Source organism: Aquarana catesbeiana, linkage group LG11 (genome assembly GCF_042186555.1).
Source record: "Aquarana catesbeiana isolate 2022-GZ linkage group LG11, ASM4218655v1, whole genome shotgun sequence".
Taxonomy (NCBI): domain Eukaryota; kingdom Metazoa; phylum Chordata; class Amphibia; order Anura; family Ranidae; genus Aquarana; species Aquarana catesbeiana.
This window is the reverse complement of record NC_133334.1, coordinates 225,377,971-225,387,510: the sequence shown is the minus strand read 5'-3', so window position 1 is coordinate 225,387,510 and position 9,540 is coordinate 225,377,971.

Sequence of the window (9,540 nt, the reverse complement as noted above, 5' to 3'; positions counted from 1 at the left end):
GGCGGAGGGCTCGCGGATTCCCCCCCTCCAGTCTCCGGGGTTTAACCCCTCCTACGCGGTCAACATGGCGGGTAACGCCAGTCTCCCTGCGCCCAGCTGGGCGGGAGATTCCGGATCCGGGCTGGCGGCAGCTTCCGCCCCGGATCAGCCGGTCAGAATCCAGAGGCACTCCTGCACTTGCACAGTCACTGCCCTCGGCCAGGGGGACCCTTCAGTGTCCGTGGCGGGATCCCCGCCTTTGGATCTATCAGTCGGCCGAGACGGCCCGAACATACACGGCCCCGTTGCTCCTCTCGGTGCTGGCCGTTCCAGCCTGCAGTCTCCTGGAGTCGCATGGGACACCGCCTCGCCCGTTGATCGTCCATCAGTGATGCCCCCGAGGATCAGTGAGTATGATTGTGAATTGATTTGGGGGAGGTCTGTTGATGATTCCGTATCGGGCCCCGAAGACCGTATAGTGTCGGTGGTCAGGTCGGTTCTTTCTAGTATGGGTGTTTCAGGCGCGGCGGCAAATCTTTCCCCTCCTTCCGGAGGGGCCTTGTGGGCTGTAGCCCCCACGGGCGCCCAGATACCGGAGGAGACGAAGGAAAGAATTTGGCGTCGGGATTTCGTTGATTTCCTCGCTCTAGTTCCATCGGACAGGGAAACGGTCGACAAATCCCGTCGGGTAGACGTCGCTACGCAGGGCGATAAAGTCAAGCAGCTTCCTAGAACATTTGGGAACTGGCTGCAAGGTTTTTGTGCCTACGCGGGTGTGCTCTGTGAGCGTTACCCAGAGTTGGCGACCTCCTTGTTCTGCTACCTGGACCTTATCTGGGGAGCGTACAAGGTTTATGGGGGTCAATGCTGGTTCCAGTATGACACCCAGTTTAGACAGAAGATGGCGGCGCGCAAGGAGCTTCGTTTCGACTGTCAGGATGGTAGCCTATGGCTGTTGCTAATGTGCCCTCATAGGCCGGCGTCCTTTCAGTCCGCGGTCGGCGCTCCTCAATCCGGAGCGTCGACCGCCTCCAAAAAAGGTGTCTGTTGGCTTTTCAACGAAAGCCACTGTAAGTGGTACTCCGCCTGTCGCTTCAGGCATGAGTGCTCTAGCTGTGGGGGCGCTCACCCCTCCAGCCGGTGCTTCAGGAAGGGTAAACAGACACTTTCCAGAGCGGGAGCCAAGACCGACCTTCCCAAGCCGGAGGACGCCGGTGAACGTCCTAGAGATGTCGCCCTGGCTAGACCGGTACCCCCTTCGTAGGGAGGCCCTGATCCTAAAGGATGGCCTGGATCGAGGTTTTTGGATACCGTTTTCCCCATCGAACGCGCCTACCATGTCGGCTAATTTAAAATCGGCTGTTGAATTTGAATCAGTAGTGGCCGAGAAAATCCAGAAAGAGCTGGAACTGGGGCGCATGGCGGGCCCCTTCGATCTTCCCCCATTTCACAACCTGCGGGTGTCCCCACTGGGCGTGGTCCCCAAAAAGGCGAGTGGTAAATTTCGTTTAATTCATCACTTATCTTACCCTTCCGGCTCCTCTGTCAACGACGGAATTGATCGCGAGGAATCGCGGGTGCATTATGCGTCGTTTGATAAGGCTCTTCACCTCGTCAGGGCAGCAGGGCGTTCCGCTCTTTTGGCAAAAGCGGACATTGAATCCGCTTTTCGCCTTCTCCCGGTCCACCCGGATTGTTTCCACCTCCTGGGTTGCTACTTTCAGGGAAGCTATTTCTTCGATATGTGCCTGCCTATGGGTTGCGCCATCTCGTGTTACTTCTTCGAGTTATTTAGTAGCTTCCTTGAGTGGGTGGTCGCCCGGGAGGCCGGATCTCAGTCCATGCTGCACTACTTGGATGATTTCCTTTTTGTGGGTCCCTCGGACAGTGGGCAGTGTCAATGCTTGCTCTCTGTTTTTCAAGATATTTGTCGGCGTTTCACTGTTCCATTGTCCGTGGACAAAACCGAGGGTCCGGTAACGGTACTATCCTTTTTGGGTATTGAGATTGACACAGTGGCCATGGTCTTTCGCCTGCCGAGGGAGAAGCTGACCAGGCTTTTATCCTTGGTTCGTTTGGCGAAAGGGTCCAAAAAACTTCAGCTGAAACAGCTACAATCTCTGCTGGGGCACCTAGTATTTGCGTGCAGGGTCATACGCATGGGGAGGGCTTTCTGCAGGCGATTGTCTTGGGCCACGAAGGGCGTTACGGCCCCGCACCACCACGTTCGGATCACCAAGCCCATGCGGGCGGATTTGGACATTTGGCTAACCTTTTTGCAATCCTACAACGGACAGTCTTGTTGGTTGCGGGAGGAGGTACCGAACTCACAGCTGGAGTTGTACACTGATGCGGCAGGCTCCTGTGGTTTCGGTGCCTTCTTTCGGGGGGAGTGGTCTGCGGAATGTTGGCCGGCCTTATGGGCCCGCATGGATTTATTGCGCAATCTCACCCTTTTGGAGCTTTTCCCGATCATTGTAGCGGTGGAGCTCTGGGGTGAACAGTTGCGCAATCGTCAGGTGATCTTTTGGTCAGACAATATGAGCGTAGTGCAGGTAGTGAACAAGCAATCGGCCAGTTCCCCCCCGGTCGTATCACTGTTGCGTTTTTTGGTTTTAAAATGTTTGCAATTTAACATTTATATTAGGGCAAAACACGTTCCGGGAGTTTCAAATGACATTGCCGATGCTCTTTCCCGCCAACAGTACCCCCGTTTTCGTTCCCTGGCTCCGTCGGCTTCGCTGGAGGGCCTCCCCTGTCCGGCCCACTTATGGAACCTCGTTTCCGGGGATTGTTAGAACTGCTTCGGTCGTCGCTTTCTCCGAGGACGTGGGCGTCGTATTGTCGGGTCTGGCACGAGTGGTCACAAGCGTCGGGCGGTGAGTTCTCTATTTCATCTCCGGATGATAGACGTTTGATCCTATTTGCTTACCTGGTCCAGTTACAGGATAAGGGAGTGTCGGGTTCCACTGTCTCTTCGGCCATGTCCGCCTTATCCTTTTGGTTTCAGCTTCTGGGGTGGGGGGATGTCACAAAAGCCTTTCCAGTGCGTCGGATATTGAGGGGCTGGAAACGCATCACTCATCTGCCTGATTCCAGGCGCCCCATTTCTTTACAGATTTTATCGGATGTTTTGGCTATGTTGCCAGAGGTGTGCTCATCCGAGTTTGAGATTTTGCTGTTCCGAGTAACTTTCTCATGGGCGTTTTTTGGGGCTTTTCGCATCGGGGAATTAGTTGCAAAATCCAGGTCTTCCACCGGGGGTATTCGATCGGAGGATGTCGTCCTGTCGGAGCGCAGTGTCACCATTTTATTGCGCTCCTCGAAGACTGACAGCCTTGGCAGGGGCCGCCGAGTGGTGCTGCACCACTGTGGCGGCCCATTCTGTCCTGTGTCTCTGGCCGTTCCTTTTCTTTCCGCGCGCCCCCCATCTCCCACTTTTTTCGTGCACGCTGACTTCTCCTCTTTGAGTCGCTTCCAATTTTTAAAAGTTTTTCGTTTTTGCCTCGAGGCTTTAGGCTTACCAGCGGGCGATTTTTCAACTCACTCATTTCGCATAGGCGCTGCCACCGCCGCTTCTGGCTTGGGGTTTTCCGATACGGAACTTCAGCGGCTGGGTAGATGGGAGTCGTCTCGTTTTTCGCTGTATGTTCGCCCTCACCTTTTGTGTTAATTTCAGGTTTTCCCCCGACTCAAGTTTGGATTTTGGGTGATTCCTTTGTCTTCTGGGCGGCTCGTCGTGCAGAGATCCGGAACTATGGGAGAAATTTGGGACTCTCTTCGACCGTGGCAAGGATTCGCTGGCTGGGCCTGCGCGGGCTGCGTTGGCATCAGGTACTGTGGGAATGTTGGCACCTCCGTACCCGCGTGTCCGGTCACATTGTCCTGGTGGTTCACGCCGGCGGGAATGACGTAGGTTACACCCGGTCCGTGGATCTCATTGCTGCCATAAAAGGTGATATTGCTCAATGCCTTGCAATGTTTACCAGTGTGACTTTTGTATGGTCAGAGATTGTCCCTCGTTCTATTTGGGCTAGAGAAGTTCCGGGACCCTGTTTAGAAAATTTTCGGAGGAAGGTCAACGCCCAGGTGTCCAAATTTGTTCGGAGGATCGGGGGGGTCGTTGTCCGTCACAAAGATTTGGAGGGAAACAACAATGACTTGTTGAGGAGGGATGGTGTTCACCTCAACGACATTGGCATGGATATATTTAACCTGGGACTTCAGAGGGGGGTGGAACAGGCGCTGGCTGCGGTGGGGCGCCCGTCAGTGGATCACTGACTGGCTGGTGGCGGTTTTGGTAACCTTGCCAGCAAATATGGAACCCCTTTGATGCCCGGATGGTAATTGGGAGATTGACGGCCGGTCCGGCACTGATGGTAAGGACAGGCCCCTCCTTCATCTCCCTTTTACATTGGTAGTTGAGTGCTCACAGTACAACTGTGACTGGCACGGTCCTAAAGGTTAATGTTAAGGTTGTTTTAAATAAAGCTGTGGCCTTGCCCTTTCCATCGTTATTGGTTGTATGTGTGGTTCTTATTGGTTGAGAAGAAGGGGTAAGGTATGACAAGTGATGGTTGGGACCTGGGCTTATTGCACCTCAGCAGTCATGAGAGCCTCTTGAGCCCATCGGGAGAGAGAGCCCTGACTGATGGGGGCATGACCAGGGAGGAGTTGCAGTAAAGTTGTTATAACTCAGGATTGGTACAAAAGGGGAAAAGGGTTGGGCCTGAGCTCAGGAGTTTGGCACCCCAGGGGATTATGGTCCTTTTCGGACGGAAGCATGGAAGAGCTGCCCACCCTCCCGCCCTAATTTTGATGGTATGTCACAGCGTGTTGCGTTTTTGGTAACCTTGCCAGCAAATATGGAACCCCTTTGATGCCCGGATGGTAATTGGGAGATTGACGGCCGGTCCGGCACTGATGGTAAGGACAGGCCCCTCCTTCATCTCCCTTTTACATTGGTAGTTGAGTGCTCACAGTACAACTGTGACTGGCACGGTCCTAAAGGTTAATGTTAAGGTTAATGTTAATGTTGTTTTAAATAAAGCTGTGGCCTTGCCCTTTCCAACGTTATTGGTTGTATGTGTGGTTCTTATTGGTTGAGAAGAAGGGGTAAGGTATGACAAGTGATGGTTGGGACCTGGGCTTATTGCACCTCAGCAGTCATGTGTATCCAGCTTTACTAAGCCCACAACAGTAAAATCAGTCTGTATATGCAGTAAAGCATGCTTGTTAGGCCCGGTTCACACTGCTACGATGCCAGATATCGCATGTGATTCGCAGCACACTGCTGTTCACATCACATACGATGTCTGTGCGATGCGATTTCAGCCATACAGGTAGTATGGCTGATATCGCACCGCATTCGGTCCAAACTTGCACAGGACCCTTTTTTTTGTTCGGACCAGAATCGGATCGCATGGGTGTTCACACCTATGCGATCCGATTCATATCCGAACTGTCAGTTCGCAGTGCGATATGCGAGCTGAACTGGGGGTGTTGTTAACATTGTATGACACTCCCCAGCAGTTCGCATATGGCAGTGTGAACTGCCGTGCGCGAGGCGGGAACCCGCAGTGGATTCGAAGGGTTCTCGCATCGCACCAGTGTGAACCGGGCCTTATACTCACTTTGGAACCTAAGGGGTTAATCCTCGGCATTGTGTAAAAAAAGCTGTTTGATCCGGTCTCCTCCGATCCTCTCCTCCTTCCACTGTCCCCAATATAATTCCTGATAATACAGAGGCGGGGGACAGGCTGCATATGCTCAGTTTGGTGTTTATTGCTAGAGAGTTTTTTTTTCTTGGGAGGGTGCATGTTATCAGCACTGGGCCAATCAGCACTATCCAGATAGAGGGTCAGGGGATCTGCATCCTGATAGGACAGTCAGCGCAGAATGAAAACTCCTCCCACAATTAAGGACCAGCCTCGTTTTGGAATTTAGGTGTTTACATGTTTAAAACTGTTTTTTACTAGAAAATTACTTAGAACCCCCAAACATTATATATTGTTTTTTTTCTAACGCCCTAGAGAATAAAATGGCGGTCATTGAAATACTTTTTTTCACACTGTATTTGCGCAGCGCACTTTTTTTTGAAAAAATTCACTTTTTTGATTAAAAAAATAAGACAATTTTTTTTTTATATTGTGAAAGATAATGTTATGCTGAGTAAATTGATACCCAGCATGTCACACTTCAAAATTGCGCCCGCTCGTGGAATGGCGTCAAACTTTTACCCTCAAAAATCTCCATAGGTGACGTTTAAAAAATTCTACAGGTTGCATGTTTTGCGTTACAGAGGAGGTCTAGGGCTAGAATTATTGCTCTCGCTCTAACTATCACGCCGATACCTCACATGTGTGGTTTGACCACCGTTTTCATATGCGGGAGCTACTCACGTATGCGTTCGCTTCTGCGCGCAAGCTCGTCGGGACGGGGCATTTTAAAAAAAAGTTTTTTTAAAATTTATTTTACATGATTTTATTTATTTTTACACTGTTTAAAAAAAAAAATGGTGTCACTTTTATTCCTATTACAAGGAATGTAAACATCCCTTGTAATAGAAAAAAGCATGGCAGGACCTCTTAAATATGAGATCTGGGGGTCAAAAAGACCTCAGATCTCATATTTACACTAAAATGCAATAAAAAAAAAAAAAAAAAAGTCATTTAAAAAAATGACATTGAAAAAAATGTGCCTTTAAGACGTATGGGCGGAAGTGACGTTTTGATGTCGCTTCCGCCCTGTAGTGTCATGGGCGCCATCTTCCCCTCACTCCTCTCCATGCACAGCTAAGGAACAGACACGATCTCCTCCGCCACTGCCAAAGGCTCCGGTAAGTGGCAGAGGGCACCGGATAGCGGCGGGAGGGGGGGACCCTCTCCCGCCACCGATAAAAGTAATCTCGCGGCGAATCCTCCGCAGAGACCACTTTTATCTTGTAGCCGACCACTGGCCAAAAACGGGGATACCGGGGTTATGGCAGCTAGCTGTTGCCATAACAACAATATCCGTCCTCAAAAAAGGGACGTACATCGGCGTGCGGCGGTCGGCAAGTGGTTAACCAGACACTCATAGAAGTTGCAAGACTGCTATATACTGCTGATGAGAATGAAAAGGAGGGGGCACAATTTGGGGTCCACCTGCTTGAGATTGTGGCCACCTCACCTCATATCTTTAAAATAACATTTAATTGTTTGTTTACCATGGTTTATCAGGAAATGGTTATTGTCCCTTTAAATATGTTAATGGTATTTTCAGGAAGATCCAATGGGAATGTGAGGAATTTTCTGGAAGTTGGGATTATCTATATAAGAGCTGTGTGTGGGGGGCTTAGTCCTTTTCCCCTGGGACCTGAGCAGCAGCAGAAGAGCTCCCTCCCTAGTCGCGTGCACTGTTTATGTGGTTGGGTAACCATGGATTTCTAGGGGGGACGTGATTTATATATGTTAGAATGTTAATGACTTGCTGCTCAAGTTCTGATAACTGGGCAGATTAATAATTTTGTGTTCATTAAGTGATGATGTAATTTATTATTATCAATATAAAGGAAAATTGTTATTTTTATATTAAAGCGTAGTTCCACCCTGAACATTTTTCCTGGTGCCTCCATGGCAGCATACTAGTGATAGAGCTCCGCCTCGACTCCTCCCTCAGGACCGGTGAATAGCATAAATTAAAGACATAGTCCCTCCCCCAACATTCTCCTTTTTTTCCTCATATCTCTTGTGCTGGTGAAGAGTAGCAGTATGTCCATACCTCTGCATTCGGCAGCGTCCGCCGGGTTTAGCCTTTCCCGTGCGCAGTCCCTGTTCTTGGGCCGCTCACAGCGCTGATAAGACTGGGAACCCCTCTATGGGTCTGTTGGGGTCTTCTTGCAGAGTTTCCTCAGGAACGCAGTCTGCCACCATAGCCTATGATGAAGGCAAAAGGAGTCGCAAAAGGATCAGCTCCCTTTCTTCCAGGCCTGTGATTTTTCATTTTTCTTTCCATCTCTCATTTAAAAAAAAAAAAAAAAGAGAAAGAAAGTTGCATTTGCCCCCCCCCCTCTTTCCTTTCTTCCCCTTGAAAGAAAATATACATTTATAAAGGCTGTAAGCTATTCCTTTTGTTAATACCTGCTAGGTCTTCAGGCTGCTGCATTAGGAGCGACATCCGTTGCCCTGTTACTGTGGGGGCCGTGTTGTATTCTGTTTTTCCTTCCCTTGCAGGCAGCGTGGCTCGGCGTCCCCTTCGTCGTTCTGCGCATGCGCGATCCGGGAAGCTAAACAGCCGTCGCTCGGCGAGTGTTTTTTCTCAGCTTCTCGGCGTCGGCTCTCTCGACGCCGCGGCGGCCATCTTTGTTTATGGAAAAAGGGACAATTTTGCTCTTTTCTTCTAAAAAAATTTTAAAAAAAAAGGGGGCTCAGAGACTGGGGGTTCATGGGATTACTCCGCCCACCCTTAGGCTATTTAGGATCAGCTTTGGGGGCTGGTGGTCAGAGTTCCTCGGCTGTGCCCTGCTAAGGTTTCTCAAAGCTACTCTGTGGTAAGCTTTTAAAAAAAAAAAAAAAAAAAGAAAAACTTCTTTTTCTTTCCTTACCTTTTCTGCTATTTTTTTCCGCAGCTGATCCTTATGCCCAACTCCAAAATGAGCCATTCATCTCGCAACAAAGATCCTCACACCTCCGTTAGGTATGGGACCACCTATACGTGAGTATAAAAAAAAAAAAAAAAAAAAGTGCGCTCACTGGCCTGACATGATTTTTTTCTTAAAATCATAGCCCTGCCCACTCCAAGAGGACCGAAAAATCCTCAAGGCACCACGATGACGACAGCCCAAGTCGCAGATCTCGTTCTTCACGCCACCGGTCCCGCTCGTCAAGACGTGAGTCCCATTCTTCGCGACATAGATCAAGATCCAGAAGACGGGACCGGTCCCCCTCTCCTAGATCCTATAACAAGAAGTGCTGGACCTGTGGGGCTAGTCCACTGCCGAACAAAGTAGTCTGCAAGGACTGTTTTGCGGAATATGCGTCCAGCCGCGAGTTAGAAAACCAACAGGTGGTGGACCTGCTTAAAAGAACTATGAAGGACTCCTTCTCTGAGCTTGCGGCCTTGGTTCCTGCCCAGCCAGTCCCGCAGACGTCCCAGGCTCAGGATGTTGAACTTAATCTTCCCGGTCCTTCCGCAGCCAGTACGCCTCTGCCTCCATCAGGCCGACCGGCCAGAGATTCCCCACCTGAAGACCTCTCGGGGGATTCGTCAGATGAGTCAGATCCTTCTGGATTCAGCCATTCATTGGTAAAGCCATTCATCCAGGCAGTTAGAACTGCAATAGCTTGGGAGGATACTGAAGAACCTCCCCAGGAAGCAAAAAGCTACTTCCCATTTCTTAAAAGGAAACAGGCTTTCTTCCCTTTGATGGGAGAAATTAGTCAAATCATTCAAAATGAGTGGTCGAGGACTGATAAAAAGCTGTCATTAGGCCGTTTTAATAATTTGTATCCCTTACCGGAGTCGGGAACACAGTCACTAAACTCCATGCCTGTGGTAGACGCATCAGTGGTGCGACTCGCA